General features: G+C 35.6%; 1 pseudogene; it reads right to left on the bottom strand.

Moving 5' to 3' along the window:
- Positions 1-1,053: 1,053 nt before the first annotated feature.
- LOC145158115 (uncharacterized) lies at positions 1,054-18,542 on the bottom strand (annotated as a pseudogene).
- Between the last annotated feature and the right edge of the window lie 2,877 nt (positions 18,543-21,419).

The raw sequence follows: 21,419 nt of genomic DNA, 5'->3' as shown, positions 1-21,419 counted from the left end.
GGCAGAATGGAGAAGATGAACAGAGGCGGCAGAATGGAGAAGATGGACTTTTTAGGGTTTTTGGTAATCTTGCTCTGATACCATAAAACACGTTGTATTTTCCTCATTTGCAATGGTACAATATGCTATCAATATATACAAAGAGCCTATCTCTATTTATGGGATTTATATCAACAATAAAAGTGAATAATCTACTTTCTATAACAAACCTTCCTCATATTGAAGAAGGGAATAATCATTGGCTAATATTTATTGGTAATGTTATAAGAGAGAAATGAAAGATGGTGATTGTTTGGTCTTGGAGGAAAGTTAAATGGTACTGAAAATATAAAAATAACCAAATTTTGTTGTCTAATTGGAAAATATATACCAGTTTCAATGGAAAAGAAGGTGTTGTGGTCAATCAAGCATGGTAAGATTAAGTGAAAAATCTTTACTGTTCAAGTCTATATATTCAATGGAGTCAATGGGTCTTATAAAAGGAAAGGTGGTGGAGATAAAAATGGAGCAATAAGATTCGTAGGAAAGATAAGAAAAAGAGCTGTGCTAAATCAACCATTTTGGAAGTTTAAACTACCTAATATTATATACCCATCAAAACTACATATACAATGATTATTCGTATAAAATAAATTAAATATTAACAACAGCTAATTTTGGTATCTAAAAATTTTGAAAAGTGGATTTTGATATCTAAATTTGTATACGAAAATTCAGACATCCGTATTTTCAGATAATTTTGGATCGGATTTTCGGATTCGTATATTTTTTATCACCCCTAGATACACCCAACTTGTACTAGAAAGTTTGTGAGTTCTCTTAGGTGTCACTAAGTTTCTAAGTTGTGCCGATCCGCCCCATTCCCCAAAACTGGCAAAAATGCTTGCAAGCTGCACATATGCATCTAGATTATTTGGATCCATCCCAATCATTTTCTCTGCAACTTTCTTCCCTAGAATTTTATCTCCATGAGCCAAACACCCTCTTAATATTGCTGACCACATGCTTACATCATCCTCAAATTCAGGCATACACACTATCAAATTCTGAAGCCTATTTATTTAACCTTGATATCATTGAGTTCCAAGAGATCAACGTTTTAGACTGTATACTATGAAAAACTCGTATAGCGTCTTCGATTCTTCCACAAGAACAATAAATAGAAATCATGGAATTCAAACAAACACTGTGTCGTAGGTATTTACATTTAGCTCATTAAATAACTTAAAAGCACTATTAGGCCTTCCACATTTTGCGTAAGTATCGATAAGAACAGATGCGACTATAAGATCATGAATTACTCCGAATTTACAAACATGTGCATGCACTTGTGTCGCATACACAATATCACATGAGGCACTTAAAACACTAGCAATGGTAGGGGCGTCACACGTGATTCTGTTGGCATATTATTGAAAATGTTTCCGGAAATCAAAGAATTCCATAAAGCAACACAAGGGGGTTTGTCTTTCTTTATAGAAAATACTCTTTTGGGATCAGTAAGTTTATTGGTATTAGAGTATGCAGAGATCAATGATGAGAGTGAAAAATCATCAGGGTATGGCAGACTATGCAGCATTAGACTTGTAGTATCAAGATCACCACATTTTCCATACATGTTCACAATTGAACTTCCCAAGATTGGATCGATCTCCACCTCATTAACAATTATAAAGCCATGTATTATCTTTCTTAATCTAAGAGCCAACAAATCAGTACACCCACCAACAACTGTAGCCAAAATATATATATCCACATCACAACTTGATTTAAAATCTCTATACAGACTAATGTTTTGGTTTTAGCATATCCATGGATCATTCAATTCAAAGCTACCACATTTTTCACTGGCATTTCATCGAACAACTCTCTTGCCAGATTTAGATTACCTACCTTAACAGACCCCGAAATAATCATGTTCCAAGAGAAAGTATTCTTGTGGGGCATTGCATAAAACAAATGCAAAGACTCTTCGGTATTTTATGATTGGGAAAATGACTTATAAGCCTAACAAATAGATAGAATATGAACATGTTCCTCCGTTCTAATGACTTCCAAGAGAAAGTATTCATGTCCATTTTAATAGGTTTATGATTGGGAAAATGACTTCCAAGAGAAAGTATTCATGTCCATTTTAATAGGTTTTTGTTTTTAAAAGAAACCAAACAAATAGATAGAATATGAACATGATCCTTCGTTCTAGATGATCCTCCATTCTAGATGTCCAAATCCGAAAAGGTTGTATACATCCACAAGAGTTTGCATCATAAAATATCTTCTTTGTAGATCTTGAGTTGGACATCAACGATTGAGAGGAAGAAGAAGAAGTAGTTATTACAAGAGATCGAACATAGACGTCGTTCGTTTTTCTCTTCTCCAAGCCCTAAATCGATATATAAAGGGACATTCTAATATGTTTATTCTATGTCATTAAATATAATTCCATGTTATTTGCCAACTAGTTGTATACCTAATGAATTCAGTTGCCTCTAAGGAGAATTGAACAAAAGCGTAAGTTCGTTGGGGTTTTTTCAACAAACAGAACATGATTGGGGTTTTTTGAATAGTTTTGAAACTTCGTTGGTCTTACAAGTCATTCTCCGATATTTAATTACACGTCATCAGCCATGTCGTTGACTTTCATAGCCGGTTGACCCTAAATGAGAAGTGTAAGTTAGTTGGGATTTTTTAGACAAAAGGTTAAGTTCGTTGGGTTTTCTTGAACAGACAAAACATAATTGGGGTTTTTTGAACGGTCTGAAAACTTCGTTGGGCTTATAATTTATTTTCCCTTTGTGATTTGACATAGCCTTTGATCATGGAGTTCCATGTAAAGCAATTTCTTGTGGCATTTCATCAATGTGACAACCGTAAATTTCTGGTCAAATCAAAGTCAACTAGTCAAACCGGTAAACTCAACTAGTACTTGTATGATAGGACTTACTCTATGTTTACTAATGTACAACTCTCTATTTTAATACAAGTATCACTCGGAAGTTTCATATGTTCAAAATTCCAAACCCTAACCAGGGTGAGTGGTGTAACGACTCTATAAAGCACTATTATGTACCCTTCGGGGGCATAAAACACTCATAACAAGGCATAATGGGGTTTACAAACCTTGCATTACGAGGCCAAATACTAACAAAGGTCACAAACAAAGTCTCTCTCAATCTCTCCCACTCTATCTCACTCTCTCCCAAATATCTCTTCGTATCCCAAATCTCTCTCAGATCTCTCTCAACTTTTATAAAAACATCTGCACCATCCCAACCCATTCCTTTGTTGAAAACAGCTCAAAACCAAAGGAGAAAACCCAAAAGGACCCTCTTGGTCCGGAACACCTTCTCAATAACTGGACAATTTCGTTCCGGAGGCCTTCTGATCCGGACTCCTCTCAACCGGGTAATCTCGCAAGCTCCGGAGTCTCCCTTATTTCGGAACCCCTCATCTGGACCAACCTGTTTCGGAACCTCCCATCCGGACACTCTCGCTCCGGAAGACTTCGCACGCACCGGACCATGTCGCCATTTCGGAAGGCCGAGCCAACTGCGAAAGCTGTTGACTCCGCACCACTGCTCCGGAACCAAGGATACGCTTCGAAAATGTCCCTTTTGACTCAGGAATTTGCCCATTTAGCTCCGGATCCCTCACAGGCCCGAAACCCATTTCGGATATTGACCATTCCGGACCTTTTAGCAATTTTAGGAGTATTCGACGTCGAAAACACCCTCAAACTCGTATTTCTCATAACTAAAACCCTCTAAACTCCTATTTTATGCCAACATTGAAGAGTTAGAACATATTTTCATAGAATAACGTCTAAGGCTCATATTATTTTCTTCATAAAGTAATCACCCACTTTATGTCACTATTCACACTTTACATAGTCAAATCATTGTCCTTTTTAAACTCATCCCAACACTCCATCAGAATTGCCTTAACCAAATCCACCCAAGAGATCTTATTCCTCACCTTCAAGGTCTCATTTGTCTCCACCAAAAACACACTTTCTCTCTCCCTCTTTCTCAATCACGATCTTCTTAGCAAAAAGTATTCAGGAGATTTCCTCCATTCTAGGTAAGTTCCTTCATTCAACTCCTAAATACTCTACATTTCTTCACACGAATCATGAATCATTCACACAAATATTCACATATTTGTTCTTAGGATCTTCAAATCTTCAAGCATCTTTCAAGTGTCTTGACTTGAAACTTCCCTTCTTCAACCTTCCACCTCAGGAAATCACTCAAGGTGAGTTCATACCCCTATCTTTTCATGTTTTCTTCAAGTTTTAAGGGGGGGAATACAAGTTACAACACCAATACATAATTTAACTCAACCATCAGCTTTCAACAGAAACGTTAGGGTCCATTCACGAACTGTTTTGACCATCTTAAACATTATATTTTTCAAAATTGTTCAACATGCAAATAGTTCACTTTTATACCTTTCAAATGACTACTTGCACACATTCATACGATTTTTCTACAATTTATGGCGATTTTTACAAAACTTTCTATCATTTCAGAAATGATTTCGGACCAGTCTGTGAAGATGGACATTTTCACGCTGGTTAGTGACCACTAAAAATCATAATAAAAATTATGAACAAACTAGACATATTTTCTAAACGCTCGGAGTTTATGGATTCAATTTTCGACTTATAATGATTTTTTTATGAATTTTCAAAAACTGTGACAGAAAGTTTAAAACTAGTAAAATAGTTTATAAGTTCACTAACACTTTGTAACATGTTGAGCAAAGTGTATAACAATAAATAGCTACATCTTGATTGTATTTCATGTTAGTTTACTTTCATGAAACAGAAATAGTCATTCATCATAAGGATTTTCATCCACTACAAACATATAAGATAAACTATATTAGGTATAGTTTATGGTTCGTTACACTACAAATTCACTATGAAAGGTTCCATTTACACTACAAAAAGGGTTTTCATTCACTACAAACTTATATGATAAACTATAATAGGTATAGTTTATGGTACATTAACACTACGAACATAATAAGAAAGGTTCCATTTACACTACAAAAAGGGTTTTTCAGGTACACTACACGTAAACTCGTTGAATCAAACTTGTGAGACATTACTTCATTGTATTCTGTAGAGTACTAGTTAAAGTCATGTATCATAACCATAATCTCCTGTAGGGAGAGCGTGATACTTGTATATAGATCTATATTGGGACTGACAATCCCACACCTTAGCTGCATGCAACAGCTAGACCGGCAGGGGTGACAAATGTCAAAATATTCCGACGCCCGAAGTACGCCGTAACAGGCTTACTATGTCAATTGCACGGTTATAATAACTCACACAGGGAAACAACGACACCAATAGTTTACGGGAATTCTTACATTCAAAAGGGTTTTATTTATTTAAAACGGCATATACTATCGTAAGTACGGAAAATACGTGTACATTTCGGTCTTTGGGTCTTAAGACTACAACTCATTTTATAAGGAAAATATTGATTTTTCTTAAACATACACTACATTTACAAAGAAAGGTTTTCAACACTACATACAAAAGCTTATGCACTCACCAACTTAATTGTTGACACTATTTCAAAATTACTTGTATTCTCAGGTAATCAATAAAAACATGTAACTACCAGCTTTTGAGGATGGAACGCTACGGCATCAGACAAACCATTTTATCATTATATTGTAATCGATTTTGAAACATGTAACTCATGAAACCATGTAACTTTCTCGATTATATTTATGATGGTTATATTTACTTTGATCACTATTATAATCGTTGTTATCATACTATACATGAAGTCCTCCACCCCCGGACGTTTCCTCCATCCTTGGTTTGGACGTTGTTATCATACTATACTGTGCATCATCCAAATGCTCACACCTAACGTACACCTGAAGGAGATGGTTAGCCAAAGTAATTGAGGAAGGAAAGACACCCCTTTTAAGAAACAAGAGGTGTAACGGTTTCCCTTATTTGTTCAACAGATAGGAAATGATGGTTTGTAATAAACGGGCACATGTCTACAAATCAAGATCCAAATGGTTTTAACAATTAACACAACTTAGAAGGCATGTGGGTAGTTAGGTCTAATGAAGCTTTGACCAACACAGGAAGTCTTGTTGTGTTTTATTTACAACATTTTCGATATGTGGAAGCATATCAAGTTGACCAAAAGCTTTAAAGTATCGAGCAGTAATTTATTTCCAAGAGTAGATGTGGTAAACGAAAATAGTTCTATACAACATTGGAAAGGAGGAATGGAGGATTTGTTGATAGAAGTATATAATTAGAACAACAAAGGTTGGAAAGCGGACATGAACATAAATGATAAATAAATGGAAAAATTGAAAACTAAAGATATTAAGATAAAACAATTTAGGTTTGAGTGTTTGACGTACATGAACATAAGTTAACATTCGAAACCAAAATTTTAAACAAGATATAACCAAGTTTAATTTTATTTAAAATGTATATAGTATATCAAAATTCTAAATAAGATGACTAATATGAAAAATTATTACATTGATAAGTGGACTCGAACTGCTGACGTCCGCCGCAGGGTAAACCACCGTCTCTCAGGTCCCCCGACTGATTCTACCATAGGGGCCAACAACGTCAATAAATAAATAAATAGAAAAATAAATGTGTTAGAAGTAAAAAAAAATACAAGTTAATAATACTATTAGGGTTTTTAGGACTATCCGGTTCTCGTTTTAGTAACTAAAACCAATTCAAATTTTAAATGTAACGTACCAAAAATTCATAGTAAAATTTTCATTTGTAAAACAATAAACCATATAAACGAGTCCTTCTAAAACCGGTCAAAGAGAATATATTATTTAAACATTAGAGTAAAGATCATAAATCGCCAATGCGGAAAACTCTGGGGACGCTGTGCTGTCACGTCGGGCCCTTCCCTTTCGTACCAGAAGTACCTGAAACCATAAACATAAAACTGTAAGCACAAAGCTTAGTGAGTTCCCCCAAAATACCCCATACTATACATACATAACAGTCAAAACATAATTGGGTCTATTTCACCCTCTTCGGTCTCTTTCAACCGGTATTGAGTCTATTTCACCCCTTTCGGTCTCTTTCAACCGATACTGGGTCTATTGCACCCCCTTCGGTCTCTTTCAACCAGTATTGAGTCTATTTTACCCCTACAACTAAGCATACAATAATATCAGCAAGAGTCACAAAGACAACAAGCACATATATGCATAACAGTAAGTGTCACAAAGACAATTATCATCCTATCAACATAATCCAGTGGGCCAACATTAGTGCTTTCGACCCACGAGTATAGTGAAGAGACTCACCTGAATCACAATACTGACTAAAAACCTCGCGCAATGCCGCACCAACCACACCCAATAGCTCTCACAGCCAAAGATGGGTGTTAAACACCTCATACTAGTCCACACAAGTTAAACCCTAAATTTACCTTCTAAAAATAGTAATTTGACCAAGAGTTAACGGTTAAAGTCAACGGCTAGAGTCGACTTTTGTCAACTGCCACGTCGTGGGTACTAGGTTTCCAGCAACTTAATGGATTAAGCCGCTTTCCTCGATTCCAAGAGCTCCAAAGCTCATATCTAGTGCATATTATGGTCTAAATGTATAAAGTTTCCAACTTTATCCATTAAGATACCCAAAGAGATCATGATCTCAAACCTTAGGTCCAAATAAAGCCAAAACCCATAATGTCTTAACCCTTAAGCTCTTAATCCAAAAAAGTTCTTAACCCAACCACTCCAGAAGGGTTTCTAATGCTAGATCTATCATAAAGGTGGAAGCTTTATAGACATGTTTGTCCAATACATGTCTAAGATCCATCTTTGGTCAAATATGAGAAAAAGTGACCAAAATTTATGCAAGGCTAAGAATCCCAACCCAAAGTCTAGATCTACAAGATATATTGCTCATGGGACTCATGAGAGTCATAAAGTTGAACCCTTTATCACTTCAAACCAACCAAACATCGCTTATGGACCAAAATAAGCTAATAAAGCTAGATTTACAACTAAAGAATCATCAAGGTGTAAGCTTGAGGACTTACAAATGGTCCAGAGACAATATAAGGTGATGATAATGTTTAACCCTTACGAGCTCCACCAGAAGATCACCTTCTTCTTCTTCTTCTTCTCTTCTTCAATCCAAGAAAGCTCCAAAAAGACCAAGAATCAAGCAATGGATGAAGGCTAGGGTTTTCTGAGGTAAAAATGGGCTTTGAGGCTGATGATGAGCCCTAAAATGGATTTAGAGAGGTTTAAATATGAAGGGAACCCTAAAAGGGTCATGGGCTCGGGTCTGATCAGCTGCCACGCCATGGTGGTCCAAACATTACTCGACCAATTTAACCATTGCCACGTTGTGGCCTTCCTTGGCCACGTCGTGACATAGAGTTTCCTCTAAAACTTCCTTCTTAGGTCCTTGATACCAATGAGCTTAACCAATCTGGAACACGGGTGTTACACTAATACTAATGATTAAATTTTGTGTAAAAAAATATCCAAATAATCAAATAACAAAACCGTATGGTTTAGTCCAAATTCTCCAATTTGACTATTTAGGTTTATCCAAACAGCGAAGTGGCCTAGGCTTTGCGAGTTGGATTGCAAGGCAGGAAAACATGTAAAAACTTCATGACTAGTGAAGCCTCGAAGTTTTTAAATGTTTATATGAATCATGATCATGAATAAAAATAAATATGTAAAAACAGTAATTTCATGATAATATGTTTAACTGTGCTTAGCCATTTATATGACATAATAATGGACATAGTTTTGGTTTCCCGTTTATATGCCATGATGGGCTTAACTTTAGTACATGATATATTTAGAACAGTACTACACCGACCTCTCATAAAATTAGTCAATTTAGAAGTATTTTGCATAGTTGTGGGTGGATTATATATAGAAAACAAATGGGTCAATTGGGCCTCATTAGAGGTCCCCTATGGACCTCTGTATGCATGTGTTACAGTTTAAGCATATTTCAAAAAATGATTCTTACTATTTCACACAAAGTGATAATGCAAAAAATCAAGAACACAATCAATTTACAGTTCACGTGATCAAAGTGATCGGTTACGTCCATGGAGAGAGAGAGAGAGAGAGAGAGAGAGAGAGAGAGAGAGAGAGAGAGAGAGAGAGAGAGGTTACACAAAGTGATTTGATTGATTTATGCTTAATGGCTTGGTGCATTAGGTTACACAAATTCAAGGGATATAAATACTAGTAAGTTGACCTAAAAAACCTATCAATAAAGTCAGGCCCAAAGACTCTGACGAAACTTTTTCAGCCCATGATGTAATTTGATTATGGTATAGAAACTATCCGACGAAAGTAGTGGCAACCCTCACTTCATCATATTTGTTTATATGTATGACAAGGCTTTCTATCCCTAGCCAATGCATTAAATCAAGTAAAAAAATCATTAAAAAGAGTAACATTACCAAGTAAATGCAGTAATAGTAAGTGGCTATACAAACTAATAAATGGAATTTATTTTCATCATGATGGATTGAGTTTTTGTATTTGTACATGCCTATGGTATTAATAGTATCACTATTCATGATATTGAAAGTATGTCTAATCTAAGTCCTCAGCATACACTTAGAAGTCAAAAGTAGATCGATTTATGACTAGCATCTATACCCTTCAATGTTCTTGTTATGCCATGATTGTTTTGATATTTATAACCTCTAATATTCTTTGTTTTTTATGTTTGTTATGATATCACAACATTGTACAGTTAATCTGATGAAGCCGCTACAAATAGTGTGTACCTAACATTTATGCCCTGAAGAACGGAACGGCTGAGAAGAGAGAAAATGTTGTAACAACAAATGAACACAACCTTACACTAATTTATGCTCATGGGGTGATTATAAAAAGACCATAATTTGGACTTTTCTAAGGTAATGCCAAAACAGAAAGGGAATTTCCAAAGGTAAGTGATTTGTACCAGATAGGTATCCAAGTCATGCATTCAAACGAGAAGTGTTTAAATAACGTACTAAAATGAGGACAAAGTGACATGAAATAGAGGCATAGAAGATAACTACTTCTTAAAAGCTTAGTTGTTACTTCTGTATAGTTTACTTACACTTTTGCTGAACTTATTGGTACATTTTTTTCGTTTATTTTTCATTGTAGAATATCTGATGAAATCGTAGATATCTTGTGATAGAAAGAAATACCCGAAAAACAGAAACGTAGGTCAAAACTTACAAAGTCTAAAATGAATTACTATAACTTGATTTTCTGTGTTTCTAAATTTTAGAAAATGATTAAAACTGTTTATATTTAATTTGTGTCATCATCAAACAGGGGATTGATAATCTCAAATACTTGTATATATTTTATTAATGACAAACCCTCCCTCATATGCCCAAACACTTAACGGATAAAGGATTAGAAGCATCCCATCTATAGATAAAACATGGAATGGCATAGCAACAAAAGACTTATAGCTATTAAAGTTGAACAAGCACAGCCACCGGAGATGATCAGCTATAGAAAATATACCAAAAAAAACAATGTAGAAACTGTCTATGGGTGGTTAGTAAGGATACGGTTAGCATATTTATTTATTCATCATAAAAAATAAGAGCTAAGAATACTTATAAGGAGGATACAGAAAGCATAATGAAATCTGTTTTGTGTTATTGTTGGGGGCTTAAAGTAATTTTATTTATGAAAGAGTTGTAATCTTAGTGGTGGAGTTTAGACCCTATCAAATTAATTTGCTATGAGTTTATACTTTATATGCACAACAAGAATTATACATAGTGGAATTGTATAACATTTATTGTTGGGTTAATCGTTTATTTATCGGGTCACGGGTACGGGTCGGTGGATCACGGTTCAGTAGTTAAGGGTCACATATCAATTTTTTGATGAAGTTTACGTTAGCATATCCATAAATAATAACTTGTAATGATGCAAAATAAGAAAGTTTTAGGGAGTGTTTGATATACGTCTGACCGAATCCGGTCAGACGTTTTTGGCTGACTCGGTCAGCAAAACATGTTTGGTAATCAAAATTTTGGCATCTGACTCGGTAAGAAAAATCTGATTCGGATAGAAGAAGGAAGATAGTTGACTGAGAAAGGAAGATACGCTTTCCAACTTTACCCTCGCCCTACCGTTCTTTTCAGCGCCTCCATCCTCATTCTTCTCCTTCTTGCATCGCCTCCATAGCCACGCATCAACCAACAAGCATCAACGATCTTCTCCATACCAACGATCCATCGACTGCCTCTTCTCATCAGGTATGATTTCTACATAATTAGGTCTAATAAATTATGCGAAATTTAATAGAAGATTGACATATTTATGTTCCTGTTTGATTTCTGATTTTTCTAATTTCTCTGATTTCTACATAATAGTCGACTGAGAATAGGTTTCGATTTCGTATTTTTCTGTTGAACGTGTTTATAGCTTCCGATTTCTGTCATGTTCATAAGTGAATGGTCCGATTTTTGTTGTTCTGTTCGTGTTTAAACTTCTCAAAAAGTTCTGATATTTTGCTGTTATGTTCTTGTTTGAAAAGTTATGATTTTTGCTGTTGAATTCACATATGTTCATACACATATCTGTTCTATAGCTTGAAATCATTTATGTTGTTGAATTCATATATGTTCATACATATTTTTTGTTGTTATGTTTCTATTTAATCACTATTGTTGCTCCAGTTATGGATGCTAATTATAACTAAATAGCATTTCACCTACAACGTTATATTGGGGATCATCATCCTTAAAATTGATTGAGGATAGGCTTTGTTTAAAGAGAAGCAATGCAAGGGTCTGTTGAGGAGAGCATTTTTAGTGGTGTTGGAAAAAGAGGAAAAAGCAAAACAGATGAAGGAAAAGATAAGGGAAAAAGGAGAGAAACAACTTTGAACTACTCATTCTTTTAAATTGCTATGAATGTTCACACGTGCTACAAATATAGTATTTTAGATAGATTGAACTTAAATCATTTTATAATGTCATGCTTGTGACTTGCAACTAAATGAAGTTAAAATTCCAAAAAAGATAACCGTCTTTGTTAAGGATTGAAAGTGTGACTTTTGTTTGAAATCTCTTGTTCTTGTTCTTGATATTGGTTTGGATGAATTGTGCTGCTAGTATTTGGTTTGAAATCCCATGTTCTTGATTCTTCAATTGATGAATGTGAATATGGTCAATGAATGGATTTTTTGAATTGTTGAAAAACAATGAATTTATTTATAACTTTATAAAAACAATGATTTCTTTTATAATTTTTATTTGGATTTTTAAACGATTTGTTTGTAATTTATATTTTTTATGATATTTGTAGCTCTTCAATAACTTCATGCATCATTATATAGAGCAGCATGGTAAAATGGTAATTTTTTATCAGTCAGCACATTCGGTCAGATGTATAATCAAACAATATCATTTCTTACTCGGTCAGAATTTCTTACCCAGACAGTCATTTCCCAGTCAGCATTTTCTCAATCAGCAACTGTCAAACGAGACCTTACTTGTTCATGATGTAGACCGATTCTTGTGGGTTTTAATCCCATATTTTCTTGATTTTAGGAGTAAGTTTGGAAACGTGGTATATTTTCTCTTTTAAATAGTAGAGTAGTATTCTTAATTAATCTGTAACTTGTTTTTGTTGACTATAACAAGATTTACCAATTTCCTTTTATCTTTTGCGAGTTTCATTTCACATACATAGGTGAGTTCTTTTTTTTTTTTTTTTTTTTTTTTTTTTTTTGTCTACCTAAATACGGTATTTTGAAAAAATAATTATGATGTGTAGTAGTTTTAAAAATAATTACTAAAACATACTGAAAAAGTTTTAATAAGGATGTGGAACCCACATTTTATATTAAAAATAATATAAACTAATACACTCCTCTATTCCAATCTTCTAATTCATATTGCTCACCTAAAACTTATAAATGTGAAACTTTTATATATTTAAATATCATATCCTTTAATTTTTGTCGCGTCGGAGGAAGATACGAGGGTCCCAGGTGACATGTGTGGGAGAGGGGAGTTCATTGATGAAATGTTTCATAAGACGAATGACAGGTTTGTCAATGGTACACAAACGGTACTTAGACACTCCACTAGGGGAGGCAATGGTTCATCTCTTTATGCATGCGGGTAGGGCTGTAAACGAACTGAACGTTCGGCGAACCGTTCGTGAACTGTTCGCGGGAAGTTCGTTTATGTTCGTTTATTTAATAAATGAACGAACATGAACACAAATTCTCGTTCGTTTAGTTAAACAAACGAACATGAACAATGATCTTGTTCGTTCATTTACGTTCGTTTATGTTGTTCGTTTACGTTCGTTTATGTTCGTTCGTTTAAGTTTTTTTATGTTCATATATTTTCAATTGTTTTTTATTACATTACTATATTATAGTTCGTTTATTTTCATATATGTTCAATTGTGTTTGTTTATCTTTGTTCGTTTAGCATGTTCACGAACATGAACAAGACAATTTGTTAAACGAACGAACATGAACAAGAAAACTTTGTTCGTTTATCCGTTCGTGTTCGTTCGATTGTTCGGCTAACTTAAACAAACGAACATGAACAAGCCTTTGTTCGTGTTCGTTCGGTTCGTTTACAGCCCTACAAGTGGGCAAGTAAGTTCACCCGTGGTGGAAAGTGTTGTTGGCGATTATCTATCAACTTTTTTTGGGAAAGTGACTCAGGAGAGTAACCAATTGTTGATTTTGTTCATATTTGGTATGTTTCTTTTTTTTGTACGTAATATACCATCGAACTTGTTGTTTGCGTTTACATATACCACTATGACCGACTAATGTAGGTTTAGCAGGTCAAATTGAATTCTCTGGCCACTATATGAATTTTCCGGTGACTATATGAATTTCTTGGTGAATATATGAATTTTTCGGCAAAAATATGAATTTTCCGGCGAATTTATGAATTTTCCGGTGATTTCAGTTTTGTTCATCAGATTCATTCCTGAAATCGTTGGTTCATCAGATTCGTTCACCATATTCGTTCCTTAGATTTGTGTTCATTAGATTTGTGTCTAGAAATTGATTTCATATGCGTCTTCATCAGAATTGTTCCAGAAATTGTTAGTTTCAGATGTGTGTTCAACAGATTTCTGGAACGATTTCAGATTTGTGTTCATAGTTCATTCTATGTGTTTTTGGTTTGTTCTTGTTCTTGAAACAATTTTTGAAACCCCAGAAATCATAAACCAAAGTTGATGAACAACATGGAATAATTCAGAATGATTTCCAACACACACACACACACCTGCTTGTTTTCTCAGATCCGATACACACTCCATGGATGAAGTCGATTTGAAGGTCGGGATCCGGAAAATGGGTTTAAAGCTACATCCATGGCAGAAATGTGTTCTAAGTTCATGTTCTTATTCTTGCAAACGATTACCGAAATCCAAGAAATAGAGAACTTAAGCTCATGAACAACCTACTGATGAACGATTTATGGAACCCTTCATCTCCATTCGAGTTTAAACCCACGAATCTAGAACCATTCGAGTTTAAACCGATGAATTTGGAACCCTTCAAACTCGTTGGTTTCTGGAGTTAAAAAAAGTCACCGAAAAATTCATTTTTGGTCGGAGACTCGCCAGAGAGGATGATCGGAAACTCATCGGAGATGAAAAAGTCGTCGGAAACCTTCAATAGCAGGTTGCAATGGTTTTTGTAAACATCTACTTCAAGTTAAATGGTATATTGCATACAAAAAAAAAGGAAAGGGACCAAACAGGAACAAAATCAACAGTTGGTTACCCTCCTGAGTCATTTTCCCTTGTTTTTTTTACATGTTTCTTGTTGCATATGAATTATAGATAGGTAAAGCAACTAAAAATATAATCAATATACAAAACATGGTGTCTACAATTTAGAGGTGTTAAATTATCTTCAATGGTTTTCAACTTTGGATCATGCTCATTAAAAAAATTTCCAAGGAACATAAAAAGAATCATCATATCTAATTACAAAAGACTAAATCCTTGTTGTGCAAAAAAAAGTGTAAACTAAATTCGACGAACTAAAACTTTTATAATCAGTCGTGATGAATGTAAAAGCTCTAAAGACAAATGAGGGCAAAAATAGAGTTATAAGCCTGAATAACAACCAACGACAAACATATGTACCACAGGTGAGCACCCCCTTCCACCACTGGCAGATTTGGCGAGCCTCCACGTCCCAAATGCATTTTCGGTGAACCATTGCCTCTCCTCCATCACCAATAGTTAAGGATAAATTATAATACAATACCTATGTTTCCGACGACTAAGGAGATGGTCGTCGATTGGTAATAAAAGAATATGGATTTATCCTCACATTTTTTAAACTGACATGTATCTTTCCCTCACCGAACAAGCATTTCTTCCTCCCACTTAGAATCAATTTCTCCACTTGTCGATTGAGCTATTGCCTTCCATCCTCTGCCATGACCTTGTGAACATTGTTCCTCACGTTCTTTCTATTGGATTAAGGTGTCTAAACTCATAACTAAATTGGTATATACTTGTAATTAAAAGCAAAGTCCTTTTTGGGTGGCCCTCATAGCTAGAACTTGGTTAAAATGACATTTGAATAGAGAGGATAAATTGTTAGTTTATTATGTGATTGATAAATTAATTGGAAGTTATAATAAATGATTTGTTAATATATTTTATGATTAATATATTAATTAGCAATAGATAGTTGATTTGTTGATTTTGTTAGAAAGTGTATCCAAGGTCATTAACTATTTGTAATATTTCTAATATTGGCAGGGTTCTCTTGGGTTGTCCTCAAGACTCAAATTAAGTGGAATCAGTAAAGGAGGAATTAGTTTATTAATTATTATGGTTTAATAATTAACTCTAACTAACTGGAAAAACAATTTGGGAATTAATTAACAGTTTAATTAATAATATGGTTGAATATCAATTAAAATCATAAATATTCCAGATGCTTATGGAGGATGGGGGTGGATGAAAATTCTCTTTGAAATAAGGGAATTTTGTTCATAGAGTTATCCTATCCCACATGGGTGGAAGGATAAAACCCTGGAAGATATCCAAGACTATAAATAGGGGCTTAGGGATGCATTCTTCATTGATCATTCAAGGCTTGAACTTTTGCCTCTTCTTTCTCCCTCATTGTGGACTAGCGCTCCTTATAGTTTTTTCCCTACTAGTTATTTTTTATTCTAATCATTTGAGTTCATTGGGTGTGAACCAAGAGAGGGATTCTGGTTTGGGTCATTTACATCCAAAAAAGGTAGCATGCACGAGAGCTCAAGCGCCAAGGTCTTTGGCTTCAAAAGAGGTATGTGATTCTTCATTTGTGTTTTCTTTCGGGAATAAGATCATGATTCATTCGGGAAAAAGACTATGATTCCTTCGGTAATGTAGATAGATGATTCCCACAGGAATGAGATTATGATAGTTGGAAGAGATATATGAAGGTTTCCATGAGTGGAAAAAGATAAGAGAGTTCTTTAAAAGAACTTAGATATAATTTTTTACATATTAAGAGTAAGGAATCCATGAGGGATTCAAGAGAAGAATAATTTGTAAGGATCTGCAAGGGATTAAAGGAAGGGGATCAAGTTCGGATGAGTGTACCTGGTGATGATAAGGAGATATCATTCCCCTGTATGATAGATGAAGCTACTCTAAGAGATTAGGCTGCCGGTTCTAGATGAGAATAGAATACTGAGGCACGAGAAGTTGAGAATATAGAGATTGAGTGTGAGTAGAGTAGGAGAAGGCACGCTAAGAGTAACAGACATGATAAAAGTATAGTAAGAATATTAGAAGGGCATGCATAGAGTATGAGAAGAGCAGAGATAGATAAGATGAGATAAGAGTATAATATAAGATAAAGAGAGGAAATGAGAAAATTACGAAAGAGGTAAAGATAGAGAAGAAGATATAGTATGAGGAGAGGTTGAGAAGAAAAGAAAATAGAGTATAGAGGAGTATGATAAAAGATGAGAAGTGATGTGAAAAGAGTAGAAGAGATAGATGTGTTGAGAAGGAATGGGAATAGAGCAGAGTATTTGATGAGCCTGAGAAGAGGGTAAGATTGAGTATGAGATGAGAAGGCAAGATTAGAATAGAAGAGTATGTAAAGAGAAAGAATAGTTAAGTAAGATATGAGAAAGAAGATATATATTAAGAGCAGTTAGGGGCAAACCTATAATGGGGGCAGCTGACCCCACAAAAAAAAAAAATATTTGTTTTTTTCTAAATAATATATTTTGAATCTTCAAAATTTTTTTGCCTCCATAAAAAATTTCAAACTTTTTTGCCCCTCATAAAGAGTTGGTTGTCAATTTGCATCAAGTCATCATAGACTAGAAAAATGGGGGCCTTTTTTTGAGAGGGTGGTCTAGATGCAAGTGAACATGCATCTTATTTATGATGTATACATAGGTGTCCCTTTCTCCTAGCTTTACCACTGCATTATAGCAATATATGGACCAAACTGCCTTCCTCAAATTTGTAGAATCTGTTTGGCAGGAGGTCAGTGGGATCTTAAGGGTTTTAAGAATTTTTTTTTAAATCGGACCTCATTTTGTTGTGCTTCTAGAAACACACTTAGTTGAATACATTTCTTGGCATACCATGATGTGCTTTTTAATCTAGAGGCCTCCTAATTCTGGTAGAGATACAACAAGGTGAGGTGATCGGATTGGTGCTTGAAGTGCTTGGCTACATCAAGGTAACTCTGTGATTCGCTAGAAGTTTCCAAAATCATTGATACCACTATTAAGAGTTCTTACACACATCCGTACTCTTGTCCCACCAAAATTCGTTTACCCAAACGGGGATCGAATGGAAACCATAACATGCTCTTTCCAAGATTCGTTATGCAGCTCACATTATTCATAACACCGACAAGCCACAGGTCTATCAAGGCAGTTTCAAAGTTTTCGTGAGAAGGTTTGTCCATAAAAGGGTATGAAAACAAGTCCTCAACATTAAAGTACTTTAAAACTAGTGCCAAAATAGCCAAATTGGACCCCTATATCTCAGGAACGGCCTCAACCAACATCTCCTTTTCAAAAGCATTTTTTGTAAAAGGCCGATAATATCCACCACCACCCCGCCAGTCAGCATCACCGACTAATCGGTATAACCCAATGAGTATCCACGCACAATCACAGATTATAAACCCACACTTAGATGTACCCCGAATCGATCACATAGAATATCCCACGTACTTTCTTAAACAAGTCCACTCCAGCATCTGTAGCAACAATGTAGATCCGTATCCTAACACTGATCCTCTTGAGTCTAATATCATCTTCTAATATTTTTGACAGGCAAAGCAGTTTAGATATAGGTTTTTTAGTACTTGAACGTATATTTTTCATCTCTTCATGTATGGCATCACTCGTTGCAGTCACATGATCAAAATTAACCATGAAGATTATAATGTGTTCCACAGGGCTAAAAAGATGTATTTTAAGGGTTTGTGATGTAGCAGCCACTACGTGGTCTTCCACTAAAGTCTCCATGTACAAGATCCGGACTTGGCAGCTAGACAGAGGAACGTTAACCAAAGGAGGTCTACAAAACCAAAAATTGTAATTTGTTTTAAACAAAATAATAATAATAATAATAATAATAAGTACAATTATGTTGTTTAAAAGTAAAAAATATCTAAATAATAGAGATGGAGTAAGATATTACCCTCGGCAAAAGTTTGAAACTTTTTGTGTGTACTCATGTGTATCCCACGTGACTATTAGGCTGAAGGGATTGGTAGAATGCTTAGCATGTTGCCACATCATATTTTTTTCATGCCACATAGGCTAGAAGGAGTGTTAGCATCAAAGTTGTAAAAAGGTAGGGAATGGTGGTGTGTTAGTTTAGTAGGTCTTTGCAACACCGCAAATTTCCAAACAAATTTTTCATTTTAAATTCATATAAATCTCATAACGCATTTCACAAAATCTCATTTATTTATTTTACAAAAAGCATCTCCATAATTATTTTTTTAATAATCCAGGATCCTCAAAACATAACTCTTTCTCTGGTGTGTATAATCGAGCCGGTGCCTTCCCGCGATCCTGAGAAAATCCTGAAACACATAACACATAACACGGTAAGCACGAAGCTTAGTGAGTTCCCCAAAATACCACACACATCTCATTAACCTCTCATGGCTATACTCAGATAAGACCCTCCGGTCAATGTGTCTCAGTGGGACCCTCCAGTCCCAGAAATCAGGTGGACCCTCCGGTCCTAACTCAATAAGCTCATAATAACAATACTCAGTATAAATCACAAAGACATAATGCAGAATATCACAATACACAAATAAGCACATAAGACATCTCAGTCACACAAGGATACCACTCATGGTAAGTATAGTGAGAAGACTCAGCTCGGATGATGAACAACCCCTATAAACGATGTTGCCACGCACCGGCCTCTAACTCTGATCCAAATCCACAATTAACCCAATTAGGAACTAAGTCCAGACTCTCACTCATTAGGTCTAAAGGAAGACCACTAACCAGCCCATTAATAGCCTAAAACCCATTGGGCCCACCAAGGCCCAATAATAAATGGGCTCATCCGAGGCCCACTCTCAAAACTAAATGGCAAGCCCAAATCAAGGGCCCAAGCACGAATATATATATTCCTCTAGTCCAATACTCTATTGTATCAAGCCCAAACTCTAGGCCCAACACTCAAGGCCCAAAATGTGACTTAGCCCAAAAGTCCACAGTGAGGTTACGCGAGGCGTACCTCCCTTGGTACGTTTAGCGTACTCACAATCCAGATTGGCCATCGGGGACAGTGGGGCAGTACGCGGGGCATACAGGAATTACGCTCAGCGTACTCCCCATATTCACTCTTTCTACTCATTTGGTCTTAATCAGTTAAGACATTAACTCAAATCCCAGATCTGGACTCCCTAATGGCTCTTACTCCATAAAGTCAGTGACTTTAAGCCTTTGCATGGCTGAGGAGGCCACAACACCCAAATCACTCACTCTCTTATCTCAAAAAGCTCATAACTCATGCATGGTTTGATTCCAACGTCCAAGACCTCATTTTTATGGATCCTCTCCACTAGAAAAACTTTAAAGGACAAACATTAGGCTCTGGAGTGCAACAACTCATAAAGCTTCAAGCTTTGAGGACCAAAAATCCTAAAATGGACCATAACATGCACAAATCAAAAGGATGGGAAAGCTTTGAGCTTTATACTTTCAAATGATGCTCCTTCCACAGAAAAGCTCAGATCCAAAGCCTGGACTCCAACTCTATTCTCTTCCATGCTCCTTCTTCACTCCAAAAAAATCTCACAAGAACACTTAAAACACTCAAAGGCTCTCAAATGCATCCACAAACTCCATGAACGAAGGTTTAGGGTTTAGGAGGGTTTAAAATCTGAGGGTGGTGGCCAGGAATGAGGCCATCTCATTCTTTATATAGGGACACACCCAAAATTAGGGTTTTCACTCTGTGCCTAGTACGCCCAGCTTACCCACTGGTACACCCAGCGTACTAGGTGGCTTCGCTTAAAAACCACGCACATGAGTACGCTAAGCGTACACAAACGTACGCCCATCGTACTCAGCTGCCACCTATCTCAAATTAAGGGACTTATCCTGCCAACACTTCAAACTTCCAATGCTTCCTCAATATGACTCTGTTTCCAAAGAACCTCATACCCACGGAAAGGTGACGAGATGCCTTACGCTTCTAGTAACTCGTCGCAACCCCGAGACTTCCTCATGTTCGGGTTGCAGCCCACGAACCCTAACCACTGGCGACCTGAAACAGGATGTTACAGTTTTATTTTAGTAAAAAGAAAAAAAAGAAAGAAACAAGAACCAGCCAATCAAAATCCACAATTCCATTTTATCTCACCTCTCTCCTCTCGCTATGCTGGTAACGAGTTCTTCTTAACACCCCTCTTAGCGCATGGTAGGGGGTGGTGTAGCAAGTGCTAAGAATGCCTTGGCGATAGCTCTTATCGAGCCCACTCCCTATAGCCTTAGTCTCAAATCTTTGTCTCGAAAAGGCATCCTTCAATAAAACATACAACAAATCCATGGTAAACCTTATTTCATAGGAAGCATCAACTATGATTACACTATCACAATGCAAGCACTTTCAGGGAATTATATATATATATATATATATATATATATATATATATATATATATATATATATATATATATTAAGAGCAGACAAAGACAGACCTATAATGGGAAACTGCCCCCACAAAAATAATTCAAAATATGTTTTTTTAATAATATAATTTGACTCTTCAAAAAAAAATTGCCTCCATAAAAAAATTAAATTTTTTTCCCCTCTTTGAAAAATGTCAATGTGCTTTACTAGGAGCTCGATAAGACAATTTCGTAGGGA

Source organism: Lactuca virosa, chromosome 2 (genome assembly GCF_052849685.1).
Source record: "Lactuca virosa cultivar CGN04683 chromosome 2, Lactuca_virosa_CGN04683_v6, whole genome shotgun sequence".
NCBI classification, from domain to species: domain Eukaryota; kingdom Viridiplantae; phylum Streptophyta; class Magnoliopsida; order Asterales; family Asteraceae; genus Lactuca; species Lactuca virosa.
This window is presented reverse-complemented; position numbering and strand designations above follow the sequence as displayed.